Source organism: Bidens hawaiensis, unplaced genomic scaffold (assembly GCF_021521415.1).
Source record: "Bidens hawaiensis isolate Kalapana, Puna unplaced genomic scaffold, B.hawaiensis_p1.1 tig00029054_1, whole genome shotgun sequence".
Classification (NCBI taxonomy): domain Eukaryota; kingdom Viridiplantae; phylum Streptophyta; class Magnoliopsida; order Asterales; family Asteraceae; genus Bidens; species Bidens hawaiensis.
In genome coordinates this window covers 61096-84766 of record NW_027505145.1, presented here as the reverse complement: position 1 = coordinate 84766, position 23671 = coordinate 61096, and the positions used below count along the sequence as shown (strand labels likewise).

At 34.8% G+C, this 23671-nt stretch overlaps 1 pseudogene; it reads left to right on the top strand.

Annotated features, from left to right (window-relative positions):
• The first annotated feature begins 2004 nt into the window (after positions 1–2004).
• LOC143611065 (dicarboxylate transporter 2.1, chloroplastic-like) overlaps positions 2005–23671 on the top strand; it is a 41262-nt pseudogene continuing 19595 nt past the window's right edge.

Here is a 23671-nt window from a genome sequence, read left to right as displayed (position 1 = left end):
AGTAGGAATCTTAAATTTGAAGTTAATAGAAAAGAATTAAAATAAAATTCCAAACATATTTCTATTTACACTTACCCATTTCTTGGTGTGTGTATCTCTACATCGTTACATCACTTGCATTATTACTTGGTTGGTTAAAAGAATTTAAGAAGAAAGTTGATGATCCTTTATTGTTGAGTTTTGAACTAAGCATGCTAGAAAACCGAATCTGAATTGCTATAAATATTAATATATATCTAATTTTTTATAAATAATACACCATTTTTCTTTTTGATTATATGACCCATGAAAAATCAAGTCTTAAACGAATCGTACATATTAGAAAACTCTAAACCTTTTGATTGAACATCTAAACTTATTACTTTTTCTTGTTGGTTAGATTTTTTTGGTGATGAAATTATACGACGACTTATTGCTTATTGTTATTTTTAATTGCATGAAAATAAAAGTTTTTGTTTTTTTGACTTTTCATAACAGATCAAGAAATATTATCACGACTAAGGTGTTTATTACAAAAGCTTAAAAAATCAAGATTAATATATATGATTTAATTTATAATAAATATTTTTCAAAAAACTAGAAACATACATCTTTTTATTATGGTCTTCTCATAGAGTGTTTTTTTTTCTTTTTTGAGAATCCACTCATCTTTATTAGTAGAGGATTTTAATTTAAGTGCATTTTGCGTTAGACGAAAGTAAAAAATGGAAGGCTATAATTATTATGGGAAAGAAATAGTGCTTACAACCGCATCTGGTGGAAACGAGAATTCAGTATTCGCATCTAGTAACGAGCAGAAAATCCATCGTTCTTCGAGTTCACAAAGGGTACAATACACTTGTCATTCGCCATATCAAATTGAAGAACTCGAAAAGTAATACTCATTTTTTCTTTCCAATATTTACTAAACTAAATTTGAGTATTGGAAAGAAGCTCAACATCAAAGAGAAAAAGTTCAAATTTTGGTTTCAAAATAGAAGAACTCTAATAAAGATAATGTTTTATTATATATTTACTTTTGGAACAGTGAGATATGTGAAAACTCTATGATGAAAATTCTAAATTTAAGAAATATACAAATATCTGACATTTTAATGCATAAACTTCAAATAATTTTCTTATATTAACATATATGGATTTGGAAAAGAAATCCTAAACCCATTACTTTTTTAACAAAAATGTTACTTCTACCACTCACTCCTAGTGCAAACAAGTCGAGCTCGTTTAACTTACATGAAACTTGAGCTCAGCTCGGTTAGAGCTCTTTCAAAGCTCAAGCTCGGCTCGTGAGTAGATTTTTAAACTTGAGCTCAGCTTGTTTACTATTATTAATTATTTTTTTCCATTATAATTTTATGTATAAAATAATATATATTATTTAGTTATTTTTATTTATTTTTTCATAATATTATTATACTAATTAGTAATTAATAAATTTATATTTTATAAAATTATATGAATGACAGGCTCGGTTAGGCTCGTGAGCTGACTCGAGCTCTATAAGTGAAGCTCGGGATCAGGCTCGTTTTGTTAAGTGAGCTCACTTTTAGGATCGAGCTCGATTAAGCTCGGCTCGATCGAGCTTTGTAACGAACCGATCTTAAGTAGCTCGCAAGCGGTTCGGCCCGTTTGCACCATATTCCTAGACCTAGACTCACTATTATTTGGATGACATATAACTAACTGGTATTAAAATTCATCAACTACGTTTGCATAGGCTCAAATGGAGCGTGATAAAAGTAGTTCTCTAAAGAAAGAGAATGAGAAACTTTAGCTTGAGATTTTAGCATTGAAAGAAGCTATAAAGAACCTAATTTGCAGCAAATGTGGTGCGCAAGCAACAATTTCGGATAGTTTCATTGAACAACAAAAGCTCAAAATCGAGAACGAGCGATTAAAAGAGAAGATGAGTAGAGTGACGAGTGTCTTGAATAAAATGCTTGGCACGCCTTCGACACTTTCTAGTCTATTGCCAAACAAATGACAATTTCTAATGACACAAACATGGAAGAGTCAACAGGTATACATAAATCTTTACATATTTAATACATGTCATAAATTATAGATGTTTCACTTTCTAAACTTTCTACTATTTCTAGCTTTGTTACTAACAAATAATAATGTTGAATTCATAGAAGGAAGCTCCAACAATAATAGTACAAAACCAATGGAGTCACAATCACAAACACGCAAGGAAATAGATATTCAAAGGAATGGGTATCTTGAGCAAGCATCAAGGGCCATGGAAGAGATCTTGAGGCTTGGGCTAGTTAATGCTCCACTATGGAAACAAAACAAGGAAGATGGAGGAGAAACCCTTGAGTTCGTCGAATATGTAAAGGCTTTTACTCCTTGTCTTGGTGCAAAACCACTTGGATTCGTGTCTAATGCTACAAGGGCTAGCAGCGCAGTACCAATAAGTGGTTCAGCCCTTGTAGAAGCATTACTCAATGCGGTAACTTTTCGTTTTTTGTCTTTGTTAGTTTAATAGAAAACCAAGGGTTTTATTAAGTTATAGGAAAATTTTATTAGTTTTGTATGTTACATGATCAATGGAAAGATATGTTTCGGGTTAAATCTCTTGGTTTTATTAAGTTATAGGAAAATTTGATTAGTTTTGTATGTTACCGGATCAAGGGAAAGATATGTTTACGGGTTAAATCGGAAGTTGTACTACAACGGAAGTGATTTCTCAAGGCATAGGAGATTCAAGAAGCGGTGCTCTTCAACTAGTAAGCCTTCTTGGATTTATTTGCTTTGAATCTCCTCTATTAAAGTTATTGTCTAGTTAATGCTAAAAGATCAAATTTTTATGCAGATGAAAGCCGAAATCCAAGTCATCTCACCTATAGTACCAGTTCGAGCCCTGAAGTTTATAAGATTTGCCAAACAACAAGCAGAGGGACTATGGATTGTGGCTGATTTATCCATTAATTATGGAATGGAAGGCCACGTAACAAGAAGGTGTCCATCTGGTTGTATCATACATGATATGCCAAATGGTTTATCAAAGGTACACACACACACACATATATATATATATATATATATATATATATATTGCATAATCTCTAACTAAGATATAATTATATATGTGTAGATTACATGGATCGAACATGTTGAATACAACAAGCAATCAGTCCCTGTCAATATCGCAAGTTAATTAGCTCTAGTCTTGGCTTTGAGGCAAAATGATGGAGTAGCACACTTTTGCGGCATTGTGAGGGCTTAAGAGCCACCACGTCACCCACTTACTTAAAGATACAAAAAGAAGCCTGAAATGCCTAGCACGCGCATGATGAGCATTTTTTTGTGCCAGGATTAATTTGAATGATGGTCTAGGATTGGATCTGATTTCGGAAGCATTGGGAAGACCAAGGATCATGGCACGCAAGTGCATAGTTGATTCTAGCGTACCATTACTAATCACTAGTGCAACCTATTCGGTGTGGATACCAACAAATCATCAACACTTGTTAGGTTTATTGCTTAAACAAGCCTTGAAGTGTATGTGGGATTTGATATGCCATAGGATTGCTACAAATGATATGATCCATTTCCCATTGGGCCAAGATAAAGCTGACTCCAACTGCATCTTGATTTTGAATTCCAACGTAAGTTTAAAAAGCTACTTTCTACTTATACTTACTAGTCTTAATAATCAAATTCTTATTTTTAACGCTATATTTTTTTCTCATGTAGACACTCGCACAAGATGATCAAATTATGGTTTTCCAAGAGAATTCGAGTGACATGACAGGATCACTCATTGTCTATGCAACCGTGGATTCCCCAACAGTGTCCTTACCATTGTATGGCAAAGACACTTCTTTGGTGGCTCTCTTGCCATCAGGGTATTGTCCCTGGTTATGGTGAAGATGGCACAGGTGCAACGGATGGTGAATGTTGGTCCATGGTGAATGTGGGATATCAAATATTACAAGCTACCCCCTCATGAAGGAAACCATTAGCACCATAAACTATCTAGTGTTACAAGTAGTTCTAGGAATTAAAGAAATTGTTCAATCTAGTCGATAATAAAAGTACACTAGTGGTTGAACCATGTATTAGAGTCTAGTGTCGGTGTCAAGGGTTGTGCCTTATTCAGTTATTTGTTATTGTTAGTGGATTTATTTAATATCATTATACATTCTTTTAGTTTTATAAATTTATTTTTGACATCATGTAAATGTGTATATGAGTTGTCTTTTTGTTAAATTTTTAAAACAATAAATACTTTTTCGATAAAATTTAATTTGGCCTTAGACATGACCATGCATCCTAGAGGTGCACAAATCGGTTTTTTTGAAAAAACCGGTTCGGTTATTAACCGGACCGGTTTTTTTTATCCAGAAAAAAACCGGTTCGGTTAATAACCGGACCGGTTATTAACCGGTTTTTATTGCTGAAAACTCAAACCGGCCAAACCGGTTTGGACCGGTTTAAAAACCGGTTAGAACCGGTTATTAAACCGGTTTTTTATAACCGGTTTTTAATAACCGGTCTAACCGGTTAACCGGTTTTTTTTTTTTTTTTTTTTTTTTTTTTTTTTTTTTTCTTTAGGGTTTAGGGTTTAGGGTTTCGTTGTTAGCATTCTTTGCTTGGAAGATTAAAAACACATAACTTTCATTTATAGCTTTTACATTAAAAATACAAACATTAAATCGTTATCGCATATTCGTAACTCAAAAATACAAACATTAAAGAATGCTTAGACACGATTACATTAACAAGTTGATGTTTGTTACTCATTTTCTTCGCTACCCGATCCCGAGCTATTCCTTAGGTAATCGTCGTACGCGGCTTCTTCATCGGTCATTGGTTGAATGTGTCCTTGATTGACCTCGTCTTCATACAAGGCCGCCTCATAGTCCATTTCCCCCTCGAGTGAGCGTTGATGTTGTGCCCTGTCTAAAGAGTCCAAGTAATCCTTGTAGCAAATCGACATCTCTACAGCTGCTGGAGTGAGTCGAGTCCTCCTAATCGATATAACCCTGCCAGAAACAGAAAAAGCAGACTCCGAAGCTACCGTGGAAGCTTGGACCGTTAGTAAATCTTTGGCCATGGCGGCGAGGATCGGAAACTCATCCTCCTTACCTCTCCACCAAGCCAGCAAATCAAGACTTCTAAATTCATCCGGAGTCATGTGTTTCACAAAGTTGGTACCACCATACCTTCCAAGTTCACTGCTTGGGGTGTTTACCCTTTGACGTTTACCGGCGTCTTCCCAAATCATGTAGTACATCCCCATTTCAAGGTCGGTTTGGGATTGGGATTGGGCAACAGCTCTTAACGAGTCATGAATTTGGGAAGACGACCCGTGTTTTGTAAGGTAAACATCATACATGTTTGCCAATGTGGTGTTGAAATCATTCTTTAAAGTTTGGCTATAATAGGGGTTTTGATCGTCGTTTAACCCTAGCTCATCACAAATTTTTTCTATTAAAGCTTCAACACCACCAACATTGATGCAAGGGTTTAACGCAGCCGCACAGGTCAAAACAGCGGGTAGTTGTTGAAAATATTTTATAAATTTTTCTTTCATTTTTGCACCCATATCAAAATAAGGTGCACCCCTACAATGAATTTCAGTCAACTTTGTGCACATGACAGCAATTTTTGGTAAAGCAATGGGGCTTGTTGGATAGTAAACCCCGGATAAACTAGTTGTGCAAGATTTAAAAATTTGAAGAACCTCCGTAACGATCTCAATCAATAACCAGTTTCTAGGATCGTACGGTGCACATTTACCCCTACTTGACATTATTTGATGAAACGCAACTAGTGATTCTTTTTGTTGGATGGCTTTCTCAAACATATCACAAGTCGAGTTCCATCTTGTTGGACAATCCCAATTGGGCCCCAACCATTGACAATTAGCTTCATCACAAAATTTTTTGTATCTTGAAAATGTTTTATTGTTGCTAAAAACATCTCGTAACATTCTTTTAAAATTGTTTCTTTGCGTTTCGATCACGTTTAACCCATCTTGCACGGCCAAGTTGATAATATGTGCAATGCATCGGCTATGAAAAAACGCTCCATCACAAATAGGTTTATACTTTAATTTTAAATGGCCAACCGCGGCCGTATTGTTGGACGCGTTATCAAACGATATTGAAAAGATTTTATCTTCAATCTTGTATTGTCGAATGACTTTATCCAAGAGTTTAAAAATATTTCTACCCGTGTGCGGGTAATCAAACAATTGAAACGCAACGGTTCGTTTCATCATTTGCCACGACCGGGGGTCAACCCAATGAGCCGTCACACAAATGTATGAGTCGGGCGAACCATTAGGTACCGACCACACATCCGTTGTTAAGTTCACACCAGTTTGTAAGTTTGAAAAGTATGAAATTAGTTCGGATTTAGCGTTTTTCCATGCTTTAAGCATATCTCTTCTAAGGGTCGAACGACTTACGTGTTGGTAGCGTGGTTGAACATACTTTTGCATCATCTCCGTGAATTGAGGGTTGTCGAAGTGGTTGAAAGGAAGTGATTGTTGAATCACAAAGTTGCCAAACTGTTGACGTACCGCTTCAAGGTCGTACGTAAACACCGTTCCTTGATTCGTCATCTCCGGCTGCGAACTACTTCCGGATTCGTCCTTCAAGACCTTGCAAGAGGGCCTTTCTACATGAGCTCTTAAACTGGAGTTTGCTTCTTTGTTATAAAACTTCAAACAATGTTTGCATCTAGCTTTTTGGGTTCCGTTAGACATTTCGCATAGGTCGAAATGTTGCCAAATATCTTGGTTTCGTTTCGTGGGGATGACCCGAACGACGGTTTCTCCCGTGTTCGAGGCACCCATGTTGACCGATGAAGCAGCACTTTGGGAGGCCATGATAATCGACTACGAATTAAGAGTGGTATACTCGAGTATGAAATAAACGACTACGAAAGAAGAGCGTTTGGAGTTATAATCGCGTATGAAATAAACGTTTAGAGCTTTTGGAGTTGTATAATCAAGTGTGATCTAACCAATACCCAACCTAAACTATATATAGATGTTTGTGGGGGTAAAAAAACCAAAAAAACGGCTAAAAAAACGGGCAAAAAAAAAAAAAACGGCTATAAAGCGGTAACGTTCGAAAACCGGTTTAACCGGTTAACCGGTTATTAAAAAACCGGTTAACCGGTTTTTTTATAACGGCTATAAACCGGTTATTTTAAAAACCGGTTAACCGGTTTTTTAATAACCGGTTATTAAAAAAAACCGGTTTTTTTTATAACCGGTTATAAAACCGGTTTTGGCTCCAAAAAGTATAACCGATACGTAAACCGGTTACGTAAACCGGTCAAACCGGTTTTTAAAAAAACCGGTTTTTAAAAAACCGGTTTTCCGGTTAACCGCCCAAACCGGTTCCGTAACCGGTTTTTTTGAACACCTCTAATGCATCCGAGTAATTTACTATGTTTCTTTTTATTCTTAACGTTTTAAGTGTTTGTTTTATATTTTATCTATTTATTAAACTAACAATGAAGTGGTGGTTCATTGGGAAAGACAAAACATTTAAAAATCTAGATTTGAGTGGAGATGTTTTTGGTTCAAGTCCACAAGCGAAAAAGATTAAAAGAAACACGTCATTTAAAAAAATCAATTCATCGCTATTCTAAAAAAAAATTGTTTTGAAATTGGTAATGTAAATGTAGAAATAAATTTAATTCTCATGAATACTTTGGCATCAATATATGAGAGTGAATGAAGGTGCTTTTTAAAAAAAAAAAAAGTTTATGGTTAAATGTTCAATAAAAACTTTTTTAGACATCAAATGAAGAGGATATAACTTTAAGGATTTAAGTTATTGTTATAGCTTATGATGTCTCAATGGATGTTTACATCCTATGCGTATATATGAAAATATATTGCAATAGATTAATTAACATAGAAGTTAAATTATAATAAAGAAAGGAAAAGTATCATTTTTGAAAACATGATGATGAAAAATCAAAGCCATAATGTAATTAATTAATTAATTACTAGTATTAATTGATAGCGATATTCCTGACTATTAATACAGTAATATATGTAATATAATATTTCCATACCAAACAAATCAATTTTTCAAATTGAAACAATTATAAAGACATGCATGCTGTATTTAATTTAGTGATTTGGATATAACTACTGTTAGAACTTTTATGAAAGTGATCACTGACCGGATATTGTAATGGTTTTTTTGAAGGTTAATTTACATGCATTTGGTATTTCTAATTATATGTTTGTAAGAAACTTCGACTAGAATTAAATTCATTAGAGTAGTTAATCGGTGAATCAAGTTTTAGCTTGTCTTTGGATTGTGGGACTCAAAACACAAGTTATGTGATCGTATATTGAACGGGGAATGTGACGTTGGCATTTTAGCGAAAGGTGACTCTAGAGGGGTTATGAAAAACTCACTAGAATACTGTTGGTAGTTTTTGATGACATGGAAGAGATGTTAGAGAGTTGGCATTAAGTGAAGTCACTGATTTGACTGTTACATCCGTGTCTATTAAGGGTTGTCAATCTTGACGGGTTGGTACGATGATAACTTTAACTCAAAATATACATGTTCGTGTTTGTATGTGTTGTTTCGTGTGGGACCTACTGTCAAAAAGAATATTTTGTTGGACTAACTATTTGGATGAATTCGATTGAACACAAACCTAAATAAAAGCTCTCTGATTGTTTACTTTATTCTCTAAAGTAACCAAATTGTTTTATTTGTTAATGGTAAAACACTTCTCATGCATTTGGCCCGAATTTACGGGTATGGGTCTCACAAAACCCAGATAACCCTTAAATGAGTCATAACATCTCATTTATATTAAAAATTAATCTTACCAAATATTTGATATGAAAATCCTATAAAATAGGGATATACTAAAAATTAATATCAATTTTTTCTTTTACAGAATTACAGAAATTGTCATTTATGTTTGCACCCAATTTCACTCATGGTCCTTTATCTTTAAAATTGATATGTTTTATCCATTATGTTTATAAATACAACAACGTTTGTCCTTTAGCCCTAACCCAGTTGGTTTTTCTTGTTAAGTCAGGTCACATGCATTGCACATGAGGGCAAATAGTCATTTTACCCATTTGTTTAAAAATTATTATAATATTTAAATTAAATTTATTTAAAAGATATATACCTTTTATTTTTAAAGACTAATTCAACTAAAATATCTATAAATATATTACATATATTATAAAATACCTCAATGTTACCATCTCCAACCCTTCCATCCCCGTCACCATCTTTCACCTTCGTCACCACCACCATCAACTAAGAAGAACGCCACCACCACCATCTATAACGGACACCACCGTCACCATCTCAAACGAACGCCACCATCACCACCGTCTTTGATGAACGCCACCACCACCACCATAACAAAAACTCCGACTCTCTACCCAAATTTCGATCATCCTCTTCAAAGCTCGCTGTCACTGGACTAGGGTTTCAAGTCATAGAGTGAGATTTGAGGTCAATTTCAATCAAACCAATAACCCCAAATCAAGGTGAAGCTGGATCTGATTCAATCTTGCTTGTGGGTTTTGACCAGACCACCGGAAACAACAGATGGCTTCTCTGGCTACGGCTGAGAGCCAAGCCGACCGACTAAAGCAGCGACCATTCCTTCAGCCCCCTTTTATTAAAAATTAATGTTTCAACAGCCCATTAATCATATTAACAATACACAAACTGAATTGGTTGTTAATCCCCTCAAACAACACGCGAAACACAACAATTAACAATTTAAATTACAACCGAAATCCTAGTTTTTGAACCATTAAAGATTGACCCATCAAATCAAATCCATTGGCCAAGACATTTTAGTATGAAGTAATGGCATACCCAGGGAGCTATTGGAACAAAAACCTTGGTCAAAACAGCCCCGGAAATAAGTTAATTGGGCAGCCGCCGATTTTAACCTAAACCGAAAGAATCGATCAATAACGAGTCTAATATGCAGATTTTAGCATGCAAAGATGTATTTTATTACATATGAAAATTATTGAAATAAATTATGAAACTTTTACCAGAGTTGCATAAATGTCTTAGGTTTCTAAAAATATTTTTGTTATATTTGTTCAGTACACACAAAAATCATAAAAATTCATCCAACACAGAAAGGTATGTGCAGCTATTTCAGTGCGCAACAAAAGGGTTTTATTTGTTTAAAGACTAATTCCAAACCAAATTAAACCATTCCAATTGGGTTGGAATCCTAACTCAATATGTGAAGTTCCAGATGTGAAACCAACCAATTTGGACATGTCATAAAAGAGTTATGATGTCGGGAAGATAGACCAGAATTTGACTCCCCACATCAGCTTTGACATATGTTTTTATAAAACCATAAAACCCATTCAAATCTCGTCCAAAAATTACAAATTATACTTTTCTGGAAACTAGACTCAAATTAGAACATCATGGAAACAAGAATAGATCATAAACAATCAATCATCATCGAGTTACAGACCAAACAATAAACGAGTACGAATCTGTCAGCAAACTGTTATCATCAAAACACAAACCCTAATGTAGGGTTCAATAAACGTTTTAATGGTGAAAAGACATTCCTTGATGTAGTACTAACCTGGAATTAGTTGATATGCTCCTTATAATGGCTGGGATTGAAGGAAGAATCGATGAAGAGGGCTGTAGGGAGAGGGCCGATCGCAGACAAGGAAAAAAGGGCAGCCTAGGTTAATTGGCTTTCCAACATTTTACAATTTGGCCTCTATATAATGGAATTGTGATAACTTGAACCAAGAGATAAATAAATTAACTTTTAAGAAGTACCAAGAAGCCCCTAAACTTGGAAAATCAAATCCCATTCGACATACAAACGCTACAACATGCATACCATTAAATAAAAATTAATGGGTGCTACAAACTAATCTAGTCCTTTAATTTAAAAGAGGTGATGTCTTGAGCAAAAGGATGGATAAATGGACTTTTACAACATACTACAAGGCTCTAAATTATAAATTAGAAAGATGAAACCCCACCATTTAAACAAACTTCTATAAACGATCGAGCTGATTAACGAAATTTTTGGGCGTTACATTAGTAAAAGGTGTTTATAAAATAAACGTGGAAAATTATGCATAGAAAAATTAAAAATTTAAGCATGGTTGATGAGTTTGAAAAGATTAAGTATTGATTCGGAAAATGAATAGAATTTTGGTGGACAAGGATGCAGGGTAAAGTATGGCATGGCGGAAACAAGTTAGGCATTTATGAGTATTGTGGATGTGATCGGGTCACTACAACGATAGAAGACTTGAAGCACGAGCATAAGGTAAGGGAGAAGGTTGTGATGAATGGTTGGGTAACTGGTCATGGGAATAAATTTGTGGTGTTGAGTATGTAAAATTCCATGGTAGGAGTTTATGAGATGACCAAAATTATTACAATTTGGAGCCTTTTCGACATCGCGGTAGCGGAGTGGTGGAATTACACATGTTACAAAAAAAGGTTGGGTTCTCGTGTAAGTACCTTTGTTGGGTTAGATTTGAGTATCCAAGAGTTATGTTGGGTTTGGATTGACTTAAGAATAGCTTTGAGGTTTGAATGTATTGTTGTGGTTAGTGATGATCTTGGCCGGGATCACGGCGGTTGTTTGCTTGATGATCTGGGTTATCGTTTTGTGGGTTAAATTTCGAGTGTGACGCCATGGAAAACGAGAAGACATGCTGCGGAGCGTGAAGGATGGGACGTATATATGATATTCGTATAACAACCAAAAAAAATATTCATGAAGGATTCCTAAAGTTGGAATCCATCTACATAATCATGAAAAGAAGTAAAATTGTATGAAACAAAATTTGAAATTGAAGTTGAATGCTCATGAGTCAGCATGAGTTTTCGCATTCCAATAATAATCTCGTAAATCTCTGAATAAACATATGAAAAATATATCAAATTTTTGAAATAAAAATATGGATATGAACTTAATATAAGAAGTAAAATTGAATTGAAAATCGAGTGTTCATGTACCACCATAACTTTTTTAATTTTCAATTAAATTCATAATAATAAACGAATTATATACAGAAAACGAATTGAAAATCGACTATTCATGTATCACTATGATTTTTCGTATTTTCAATTCAAAACATAAGAATAGTAGGTATTTACAAATAAAGAAAACGAATTGAAAATCGACTATTCATGCATCACCATGACCTTTCGAATTTTTCAAATTATAATATTAATTGAATTTATAAATAAAGAAAACGGGCTGAAACATGACAATTCGTGTAATAGCACGACTTTTAAAATTTTTTATGAATATATAAAAACAGAAAACGAATTAAAACTTGGCTATTCACTTAACCCAATGACTTTCCAAAATCGCAATATGAACAATTAAGTCTTCGGAATCACACATTGTATCAATCATCATAACTTGTATGTTCCAATAAAAAAATCAAAAATGCGTAATAAAATCGAACCGAAAGTTGGGTATTCTTGTATCACCACGACCTTACAGACTTTCTATTAAAACACACAAATCAAAATGCGTAATCAAATCGAACCAAAAGCTAGGTATTCGTGTATCACCATGACTTGTCAGACTTTTAGTTAAACACATTGTAAAGCATTAAGGTTTGGAGTCACACGTCGGGTGAACCACCATGACTTGTGTGACATCCTTAGGAGTGTAACCAAATTCTTTTAACAAAGAGAACATGGTCACGTTTGAAAGCATAAAGTTGTGATTCGTATGGCATTTGGTGTGGTATGCCTTGGCTTAATAGGTTTCATGCCCTTTCCGAACTCTCTAGGTAAGGAATTGGGTCCCACGTTTGATTGGGATTTGCATACATTGCTTACCTTAGGCTTTAATAACCTTGGTGACAAGAGTTTGGAAAACAAGTACGTCCTCCTTCCAATTACTACATACCCGCCACGTAGAACCATCTTTAAGAAGAAGAAATGTCGAAAAACTGAAATAAAATCAATTATTGCAAATGTTGAAGATCTTTATTTTAGGCATAAGCCTTGGACTTGTGTGTGTGCTTGTGTAAATGAGGCGTAATTGAATCAACAACAATAAGGTAATATAACATGTGCATTTGAACAATCAAGTAAGGCCCACGTAATTTCTAATCATGCAACCTAAACCAATAAAACAAATAAGCTATAACTAACTAGAATACTACGTCTATGTCCTATCTTATAGTCACGGCTATGATACCAATCTGTAACACCCCGGCTTAAGCGGAAACGCCCGAGTGTGACGTACGGATTGCTCACAACACATGTGACACTATGAAGTGACAATATTATCATTAATTGATTTAGACATCATATACACAAGTTTGTAACAAATAATTACAATAAATGATACAACTATACAGTTTGTCCATTTGTTTGAATAACCTAAATCTGGTGACTGTAACATCCGGCCCCTCGCACCACCAATATTGTCCGCTCTGCCCACGAAGAGCTCACGGATTTGTTTTTGGTTGCTCAGATGGAGACTTCCCAGGAGGTTACCCATCCTAGTACTACTTCCACCTAAGCACGCTTAACCGTGGAGTTTTCATGTGCTCTCCAGCCAAGTAAGCCCAAAACGCGTTGCCCTCAGCTTTAGGAACCAAGTATCTCTCTTGTCCACGGCCGATGTGGGATAGCCTAAGAGTGGGACGATGTGTTTGCCAAGGGTGTTACAAACAACCCCCCTTTGGACTCATCGTCCTCGATGAGGCATGTCCCATCATCCTGAACGGCACAAGAGTGGCTCTGATACCACCTGTAACATCCGGCCCCTCGCACCACCAATATTGTCCGCTCTGCCCACGAAGAGCTCACGGATTTGTTTTTGGTTGCTCAGATGGAGACTTCCCAGGAGGTTACCCATCCTAGTACTACTTCCACCTAAGCACGCTTAACCGTGGAGTTTTCATGTGCTCTCCAGCCAAGTAAGCCCAAAACGCGTTGGTTTTGGTAGGTTGGTTGTGGGTTCTGCGGGTAGACTGGTGGTGTTGGCGCAATTGGATTGGCGGGAAGGACTCTACAGTTCTCAGTAGTGTGACCAGTACGGCCACATCGGTTACAAAGTCGACACGGGGTTTCTGTTGGTTCTTGCTTTACCTTACACCGCACCGATTATCAAGTGAGTAATCTCGTACCTAATCCCTTTTTATTTTAATGTTTTGGGATGTTCATGTGTTCATACAAACTTAGAGTCTTAAACTGTTTATGAACTTTAGTCGCGCAGTATCCCATGTGTTGAGGACGTAGACTTGGCTGTTTATTTGTATGTGTGGATCATTAACCGTCTTGTCGGTCTATTCCGCAGTTTTCATGGTACCATTAGATGAACACGGGAGAACTATCGTTTATGATTTTCTCTTTTGTTACACTTGCACAGTTAGTCTTGTTTGTGAGCTCAATTGTGAGCACTGGCAGTCTTGTCTCTTAGAGTTGGTCCCGATCTGATTACACCCTTGTTGAAACCCAGACATACACATGTTGCGCGCAGATTTATTGTTATCTATGTATTGTATTAAACTTGATTTCTCACCAACACGCAAGTGTTTGACGTTTATTTTAACACATGTTCAGGTTTGCAGTAGCTGTTTTGGAGCTTATGGACACGTAGGAAGTTTTCTTTATTTTTGACCTAGATTAAAATGTATCAAGACAAGTTATTGCTGTTCGGATATTATGATTTATAATATATTGATTTATGATGATTTATATTATTTGTGTTTGCTTTGCGCGTGCGCGAATGAATGTATTTATTAAATATTGACACCCAATAGTGTCACGAGTAACAAAACAATATGTGGCGCCCCGATGTATAATCCGCCTTTGGTCGGGGTGTTACAGTGACTTTTCCAAGTATCATCCTCTAATGCTTGTACCTGTAGCATGTATATTAAATAAAAGGTCAACTAACAAGTAGTTGGTGAGAATCACATAGTTTTGATATACATGCATAAAAACCATAAAATTCTATGAGCATGTGTAACAACGCAAGCAAGGTCATTTCTAGTAGGTAACAACCGATGTACCGAAAAATCGCATAATGCACGCAAGGTACTTTCTAGTTGGGGACAACCAACGTACTCGGATAATAGCACAACACACGCAAGGTCCTTTCCAGTTGGTAACAACCAACGTACTTGGATAATCGCACAACGCAAGTAAGCAAATAAATACACAAGTCCATAATATGAATTGTACTTTGAATTAAGAATAACTAAGTAAACGTTTGAATATGATATACATGCTACCCCCAAAATGTAAAGACGTTTAAGAAGGGGGTGTGAGAAACTCACCTTAAAAATTGAAACGGGAAAATAAAGATAAGACCGAGCGCGTCAAATGAACCGAAATGCACGATCAACACGAACTATAAATAAAAATAAATATGAAAATTTAATTACTAATCTAACGGGGTTAATAAAGTTAATTATTGTCTAATTTTATTGGGAATTGATCGATGTCGAAAGGCCAATCTAAAACATTTATAAAATTACCTTTACTAGCTAGGGCAAGTAAGGTGTCGAATCCACAGGGAATCAGTGGAAAGTGCTAATCAAGTTTAATTCTTTTTAATTAATTATACTAGGGTGGACAAACGATGTCAAGTGGTTTCGAAATTAATTTGGTTGTAAAACAATTTAAGAAAACAGTGACTACACTTCAGGTTCAGGTAATGCAATGAACTGATTGATGATAATTTATACCAATTAGGAAATCACATAAACATGATTCGTTTATTAGAATAGATAAATAATTACTAGACACAATATTTTGGTTATGATGATTCACAGAACCTAATCCGAAGATTTGACACAACTGAACACGGTCTACCTAATTATCAGTTCATTAATACAAAACTAAGCATCTATCAATAGTTAATGGCAAACGGTTCAATGACGATAAGAACTTAATCCTAAATGTTGATGAACATAAACTAAATAATTGATGATAAACGAAAATCCCAGAAAACAACTGTTAATCTGTTCCAATAAACAAATAGATTCAATCAACCAAAAGATTAATCAAAACTAAATCCCAATACATTTAATGTTCATAAAAATAATCAGTTCATATGCAAACCCTACACCTGAAGTGGTCACGAGTGGTTTAGCCTTGCCTCTTCATCATGATTAGCTCGATTATGGATTGGAAGGATGAAACCATGGATGATTTGGATTGGAAGGAAGAAACCATGGATTGGAAGGAAACATGTAAAAAATAATATAAACTCGATTTCATATGTAAAAAACTAGTTTTAGCATAAACTTTTTTGGAATTTTTTCTTATAAATACAAATATAGGCAATCCAATAAAAAATTAATTTTATAACAAATATGTTTTTTTGACTAATAAAAAAATTTATGAAAAATGGCTTTTACATGTTTTTATATGTAAAAGCTCAAAAAAAGAATTATGTAAAAATGTGTTTTTTACATATAAAAATGAATTTTTTATTCTTTTTTATATGTAAAAGGCATGGTTCCTCACTTTTTTGGAGTTTTCTTTTGAACCTGCACCTATATATATATATATACATATATATATATACACACACACACACACACACATATATATATATATATATAAATATTCGGCCCCTGGAAAAAACGTGCATTGGCGGAAGGGCAGCTCGCACACTTTTCAAGATTAGGCGTGGGCGCCAAACTCATCCCACTCACCCTATCAATCTCCATCGGTTTATTCCTCCATTACATCATCGCCAAACCCCCTCCTGACGCGTCTCCCCTCATGCTTGCATGGTAACTCCTCTCCACCATCGCCGACCTCGTCCTCATGCCATTACCATCGGCACATGGGCCCTGATCGGCCTCACCACCACCATCATCACCAAAACACTTAAATTTGCCGCAGCCTTCAACACATTCACCATTGAAGTCATTTAGTTAATTGTCATATCATTCTTTTTCGCTCATGGGTTTGTTAAAACTGGTTAGGGGACCGGATTGCGGCCTATTTTGTTAAGTGGTTGGTGTTGGCTTAGTGTTGGCCTTGAGTGAGACTTTGATTGCCCCTTTGATGCCCAGTGCTACTGCGTGAGCGGGTGGTGTGGTTTTGCGGATTAGTAAATTGTTATCACTTTCGGCTTGGAGTAAATCCAATGATCCGTCTTCTAGGAAACTCAGTTCGTATCTTCAATCTCGATATCAGGTTAGCTCTGCCAAAATATTGTCTTTATAGAGAAGTTAGTTTCATTTAGTAACAAGGTTGGAATTTGGTACGAACAACTTTTAACGTGAGAAATGTAAAAAGAATTAAAGTAATTGTGTTAACGCTAAGGTAATAATTATTACGCTATACTTTTTGAACTCGAGTAATGATTGTAATTATTGCTCTAGTTCAAAATGAACTAGAGTAAATAGTATTATAGTCGTTTAAAATTGTATTGTAGAATAATAATACGGGAAAATCTCCAAAACAGTCATTTTTTACCAAAAATTTTCAACTTCAGTCATGGTTTTCCAAAAATACCTAAAATAGCCATTTTGTACGTCGGATCTGACATATAAAGGACCCAACCCTACGAATTAACTCAGCTTATTAGAAGTCACGACGTGTACAAATATCATGTCGTAGCCGACGTAAAAAATCGTCGGGCATAAAAAGTAATGAATCAATGTAAAATTAAACCGTCGAGTCCGACGATTTAATTCCTGTTACCATCGGATCCAACGGATTAATCTTTCATCGAATTTCTCTAAATTGAACTCAAGGATTCATCATTTTCTTACGCAGATTTCTAAACAACAAATGTGATTCGTGGAAAACAAACACTATGGTTGTGTTCTACTCGAAAAACTAAGTGATTTACGCTATGGATTTGCTTGATTTTAGGGTATTAAGCATTATGTAGGCTACGGGGCCATATTTGGGCGATTTTGGGGCCATTATCCACCATCCTAAGATATTCTAACTCATCATTTTCTTACGCAGATTTCTCAATAACAAATGTGATTCGTGGAAAGCAAACACTATGGATGTGTTCTACTCGAAAAACTTAGAAATTTGTGGAAAACAAACACTATGGTTGTGTTCTACTCGAAAAACAAACACTAGCCTTGCCTCTTCATCATGATTAGCTTGATTTTTCTAATCCTACTACAATACTTTAAAGTCTAAGGTTTAAATGGTAAATAAATATTAATTCTGCTTTAAAAGGAACCCGGAACTAGAGGGACCAGAATTGTAATTTCATTTAAAATATAATATTTTCAAAATTGCAGCAGCCCAGCCCCTTTCATGACCCTATTTTCCGGCCACCGGAAAATGGCTCCAGCCGACTCCCTAAACCACTCAAACTCGCTTAATTCATTCAATTAAAAGCTTGTGACTCACTTAAACCTTAACGGAAACTCGTTACCATTGTCAAAATTGCGTATTAACGGCTTTAATTGTGCAAACGAGTCCTGTAACCGCCGGTGACCGCCAAGCTTTCCGACGACCTTTAAAACCTCATTAAAACGCTTATTAATTCAATAGCCCGTAACAACCATAGATCATAACGGAGAATCATAATCATCAAAAACACATTATAACAACCTAATTTTGTGCGATTTAAACCCGGAATCTCCGGCCTTGTAATCAAAATGAAATAACTGTCAATTAATCCTATTAGTTCCATTTGGGACTATATAAAGGGTCTAAATCATCAACAAAACTATCCCTAACATCCAATTACACTAACATACTCTCTATAATTTGCATTTGATCGTTAAAGATGTTTTTCCGTCGAGTCATAGTTCTCCGTCAAATCATAACGATACCAAGTAAGTAATATTTGGTTTTGAATCGTTTTTAGCCGTTAAACAAAATCCCTAACTCATTTTAAGCTTACATGGAACCAAATCATAGAATTAAAAAGATAGGGTTTATTATTAAAGATAAATGTGAATAATTGTATTTATATATTTTGTTTCTATATTAAGCCATCAATCAAGCTTAGTTCAACTTGTTATATCACGTTTTTTAGACCCGAAAGACCTGCGTTCGAACCTGGGTCAGGCCGTTTTAAGGTTTTATTTTTTTAAAACCATTTTCTTTAATTATATTAACCAATTAAACATTTAAAATTATAAAAAAATCATTATAAATCAAATAAAGTCTTTTTAACTTAAATAAATTAATTTTAAATTAAGTTTACCAATTTCCATCAAAAACCCAACTTTCTCATTTTCGTAAAGTTCGTAAAATTTTGATTAATATATTGTTCACTTTTTCGTTAATATTTATAATTCGCTAATGAGCTAAAATCCATGCTTCGTAAATAATAAATTCTCATATCATTATTAAATTTATAGTTAAAATAGCATTAAATAATATTATATTATAATTCCTTTTCGTTAACCTTATAATCCGATTTCGTTAAACTTTATAATTCGTTAACATAATCATCTTCGGGTTAAAACTATCATAAAAATCCGTAATTCACAAATATTATGCTTCTTATAATAGTGTAAATTATTAATTAAATAATGTTAAAATAGTTCATTAAAATGCCAGTAAAGTTTAAAAAAGAAAGAAAATTGGAAATAAATAATCCCACCTTTTGTGTATTGGCCGATAATAATCCCACCTTTAAAAATCACTAGCAACTGTCCCACCTTTTAACTATTTTTGTCTCACTGGTCCTCCGTTAAAAAGTACTTAACGTCGTTATGTTTTTTCCCTAGTTTCAAAGCGATGTTTTAGGGCTTTTAATCGGAAGAACGATATGAGTCGACTGATGTAAAACTTATCTCGAAACGGTGATTCAAATGGCTTGATTTTTGTTAATTGGAAATTCAAGCACTTGAATTGAAACATTGTTTCATTGTTTGGATCATCATTTTGAGATACGTTTTACATCGGTCGACTCGTATCATTCTTCCGATCAAAAGCCCTAAAACATCGATTTGAAACTAGAAAAAAACTTAACGACGTTAAGTATTTTTTAAAGAATGACCATTGTGACAAAAATAGTTGAAAGCTGGGACCACTGGTAGTGATTTTTAAAGGTGGGATTATTAACGGCGAATACACAAAAGGTGGGATTATTTATTTCCAATTTTCCAAAAAGAAATATGATATTATAAAATGCCTTAAAATAATAAAAGTTAAATAAAATAATATGTATTCCAGATGTGTGGGTGAAATATTGTGTGTAAAGTAAGTTATATCGTGTATTTTGTGTGTTTATATGTCTTGGACACGATTACTTTGGGTGGTTTTACGTTTACCGGTGAGTGGAGTTTAAAGGAGCTTAAAGGAGCTAAATTGGAGCATATGATATGGATTGGAAATGAAGATTTTATTTCATGGAATGATAGAGAATTTGAAGACGAAGACGTGGCCGAAAACGGGGCATAAAACGAAGCCAAAACGAAGAAGTTATGGGCAAAACAGTACGGAGGAACTGCCACCGTAAGGCAGCGGGCAGAGACCGTAGGCTACGGTCCCACCGTAGCCTACGGTGGGGAGACCATAGCTTACGGCCGCCTGGGCAGAAAACCGCGAATTTTAAGTTTTTTTCTTCCATATTTAAGCCCAGTAAAGCCCTAGAACGATTATGCTTCATACCCTAACATATTTAACATATTTGGGCGATTTTGGGGCCATTATCCACCATCCTAACACCTCTCAATCACCAAATCATCCATGGTTTCATCCTTCCAATCCATAATCAAGCTAATCATGATGAAGAGGCAAGGCTAAACCACTTGTGACCACTTCAGGTGTAGGGTCTGCATATGAATTGATTATTTTTATGAACATTACATGTATCGGGGTTTAGTTTTGATTAATCTTTTGGTTGATTGAATCTATTTGTTTATTGGAACCAATTAACAGTTGTTTTCTGGGACTTTCGTTTATCATCAATTATTTGGTTTGTGTTCATCACCATTTAGGATTAAGTTCTTATCGTCATTGAACCGTTTGCCATTAATCATTGATAGATGTTTAGTTTTGTATTAATGAATTGATAATTAGGTAGACCGTGATCACTTGTGTCAATTCTTCGGATTAAGTTCTGTGAATCATCATAACCAAACTATTGTGACTAGTAATCATTTTCTATGTTAATAAACGAATCATGTTTATGTGATTTCCCAATTGGTATAAATTATCATCAATCAGTTCATTGCATTACCTGAACCTGAAGTGTAGTCACTGTTTTCTTAAATTGTTTTACAACCAAATTAATTTCAAAATGGCGCCGTTGCCAGGGAATCAACGCGCAGAGTGCTAGTTTAGTGTTTTGTTATGTTTTTGTTTTTGTTTATTCTTTTATTTGTTTGATTTTACGCTTGGTATCTATGTGTTTCATGTGTGTAGGTAACTCACAATGATAGGGAGTTGGGTTTATGACCCACATGAGGGATATGAGTTCGTGAAAGATGCTTATCCGTACCATTCATTTCCTTACCATGAGCCACCTTCATACAACCCTCAAAGCTACTATGAATCAAGTGAATATATAGTGATGGACCTGATATGCCAACTTTTGTATGTTACCAAGAGGAGGAAGACTAATATTATGATGAGTACCCCAAACTGATATTTGAAAAAGTTCCTCAGTATTATAATCATGGGGGTACTTATCAAATGAATTGTCAGCAGGATCAAGAAGTTTCCTCAGGTAACAATGAAGAGTCTATGAAAGACGTTATGGATTTTTTGAAGGAGATGAAGAAAGATCAAGAAGCTCATAATAATGCAATAAATCAAAGGTTAGAGCTTCAGGAAACGTCTAATGCTGTTTTTCCCGATGAGGATCGATGAACTCGATATTGAACTACAAAACCGAAAACGCACGGTGTTTGTTTCTGTGCGTTTCGGTACTAATCGATGAACGAAAACAAATGAGCACGAACACAAGATGTAAATAATCACTCGTTGAAGCTCGTTAGAAATTCCGGCAGAGTTATAGTGCAATTCGGCGTCTCGTAAACAAAACAGTTGTAACTATGTGTAACTAACTGGCACTATATATACTACAAGCTCATTCGTTAAAACTAACTAACATCCCATTCGTTACATATTATGCAGCCCATTCGTTAAGTCAACATGCACCCTCATTCGTTAAGTCTACATGATCTCATTCGTTAATCATGTAGTCTTCAGCATCTCATTCGTTGACTTGAGCACTTCAATCATTCCTCATTAACTAGCCATGCATACATGTACATTCGTTAATCATACATGACATTCACATTCGTTAAGCTTTCTTCCATTCATTAACTTTTGCATCGACAAAGCGACTCGTCGGTTTAACTCCCAGCACTTGTCGCATTTCATGTACTAACAAACTCCCCCTTGACAATTGCTGGAGTTCATTTAGCATTTTGTCTTTGTAACTTTCAGCTAGTCTTCACGTATGTCTTTATACATATAATGCCATGAAGAAAATGCACTAACAAACTCCCCCTTGGCTTTAGCTGTACGTCTCCAATCTTTATCAACAACAAGCTTGTACACACGATCAGCATCTTCACTCTCTCTTAACTCGAATACTCTGCCATACCTTAAATTCACCATCTTGAAAAGATTCAAGGATTGAATAATCATCACTCAGTCAAAACTACAGTTAATCAACACATTCCATCAATAAACCGTAAAGTTTAACTTGATTTAGCATTTAAGCACAAAATATATGAACAAGAATGTGTAACGGTGAAAACATTTTTGTAACTCGGCAAAAACAATTTGAAAATGTATATCACTTGTCGGAAGATCAAAAATAAATTGGAAAGAAATTCTTTTTGGTTTTTACAAACTTTATGCTAAAACACACCCAAAATATTTTTTGATTTTTCAAAATTTATACCAAAACACACCTAAAGTTTTTTTGTATTTTTCTCAAAATAATGAAAAGAAAATTAAAGCAGCAAATGTAAGCAATACATATATTTGTGAGAAAGATCGCGACATTGGATCATATTGACTAGTAACGTCCTAAACGACACTTCAATTTTGACATTATTATGCGCGTAACCCAATGATGACTGCAGATATAATTGTCCACTTTAAACTTTAAACAGATACTTCAGTAACTTTACGATACGTATTAAGGTTCAATTAAGCACAAATCTTATGTGGATCCCACCTATCAGACACAATTTTTATATCTTTTATACAGTGAATTTCACATGTACATAATTTTCCTTTCTTGAAATGATTAGCTGTGACTCATGCAAAAATAATAAAAAGAAAATAAAGCAGAAAGTTAAAATTTTCCTTTAATATAGGTATTAATACATGCAGATAAGGTTCCATTTTAACAAAATAAAAAGATAAAAATAAGTTGAAGTTGCATAAAATCTTAACTCTCAATTCGGATAATCCCGTATTATCGCGCGGAGAAAGTCCAAGATTTTATACGAAACACCAAGAAAATAAAGCAGAATATCCAAATCTTAACCCTCAGGTCGGATAATCTTATCACGCAGGAGAGGATCCAAGATTTGAATAAAAATAAAGAAAAAATGAAGTTGAATTTCTTTGCAAAATTAAAGATAAAACAAAGCAGAATTTCTTCAAAAATGAACGCATGTACACACAGCAATCTTAAAACTTTTTGATACTTAATACAGATATTAACTATGCATCAAGATGTAACACCACTAGATTTGGCAAGCATTTAGGTTTATATCTTTTCAGCACTTATACGA